Source organism: Oxyura jamaicensis, chromosome Z (assembly GCF_011077185.1).
Source record: "Oxyura jamaicensis isolate SHBP4307 breed ruddy duck chromosome Z, BPBGC_Ojam_1.0, whole genome shotgun sequence".
Classification (NCBI taxonomy): Eukaryota; Metazoa; Chordata; class Aves; order Anseriformes; family Anatidae; genus Oxyura; species Oxyura jamaicensis.
The window spans coordinates 47,953,130-47,954,626 of NC_048926.1; the positions used below are offsets into that span (position 1 = coordinate 47,953,130).

A 1,497-nucleotide genomic window follows, 5' to 3' on the forward strand; every position below is an offset into this window, starting at 1 on the left:
GGAAAGGAAAGGAAAGGAAAGGAAAGAAAAGAAAAGAAAAGAAAAGAAAAGAAAAGAAAAGAAAAGAAAAGAAAAGAAAAGAAAAGAAAAGAAAAGAAAAGAAAAGAAAAGAAAAGAAAAGAAAAGAAATAAAACCCACGTAATTCATAGAATAATTAAATCATTAAGGTTGGAAAAGACCTCCAAGATCATCTGGTCCAACCATCACCCTACTACCAACATTACCCACTAAACCACGTCCCTAAGCACCACATCCAACCCTTCCTTAAACACCCCCAGGGATGGTGACTCCACCACCTCCCTGGGTAACCTGTTCCAATTCCTAACTGCTCTCTCTGAAAAGTTTCTCCTAATTTCCAACCTAAACCTCCTTTGGCACAACTAGAACCATTCCCTCTAGTCCTATCACTAGTTATCTGTGAGAAGAGGCCGATCCCCAGCTCCCCATACCTTCCTTTCAAGTAGTTGTAAAGAGCAGTAAGGTCTCTCCTGAGCCTCCTCTTCCCCAGACTAAACAACCCCAGTTCCCTCAGCCACTCCTCACAGCTTCGTAGCCCTTCTCCAGACACTCTCCAGGGCCTCAATGTCTTTCTTGTAGTGAGGGGCCCAAAACTGAACACAGTACTCGAGGTGTGGCCTCACCAGAGCTGAGTACAGGGAGAAGATCACCTCCCTGGTCCTGCTGGCTACACTATTCCTGATATAAGCCAGGATGCTGTTGGACCTTCTTGGCCACCTGGGCACACTGCTGGCTCATGTTCAGGCGAGCATCAACCAACAGCCCCAAATCCTTTTCCTCTGCACAGCTTTCCAGACACTCTGCCCCAAGCCTGTAGCAATACATGGGGTTGTTGTGACTAAAGTACAGGACCTGGCACTTAGCCATGTTATTAGATAAGGCACTTAGCCTCATCTTATTGGCCTCTGCCCATCCACCCATCTTGTCCAGGTCCCATTGCACAGCCTTCCCACCCTCTGGCAGATCAACACTTCCACCCAACTTGGTGTCATCTGCAAGTTAGCAAGGTCAATATGACACCACAAGGCTTAGTAAATATCACAGAATCACATAATAGTTTAGGTTGGAAGAGACCTACAAGATCACTGAGTCCAACCTCTGACCTAACGCTAACAAATCTTCCACTAAACCATATCCCTGAGCTCTACATCTAAACGTCTTTTAAAGATGTTTATAAATAAATATGTAGATTCTCTCACATCTATATATAGAATTTTGTGTCTTTCCAACAATATAGAGCATTGTCATATGTTTAGGTCAGAACACTGGACCAGATGGAGCACAGATGTGATGCTGCCTGTTATGTAGTGAGGGAGAAGAAAATAACAACTTTGTTTCTAAAATTAGACAATGAGTTCATCATTACCAAGTTAGGAAATCTAGTCTTTAAGATAGAGTTAGAATAACCATGCTCTTTTTTAAAAGTGAAATCTAAGGCAAAGTACTAGGTTTTGTTTTGTGAAGAAGATGGAGAGGAG

The 1,497-nt window shown here is 43.0% G+C and overlaps 1 long non-coding RNA gene across 1 annotated transcript in view; it reads right to left on the reverse strand.

Moving 5' to 3' along the window:
- Positions 1 to 319: 319 nt before the first annotated feature.
- The window catches only part of LOC118155714, an 18,146-nt gene continuing 16,968 nt past the window's right edge, over positions 320 to 1,497 (reverse strand). Inside the window, exon 3 of the long non-coding RNA XR_004745981.1 lies at positions 320 to 546. This is a non-coding gene — a long non-coding RNA (uncharacterized LOC118155714). The remainder of the gene's footprint in view (positions 547 to 1,497) is intronic.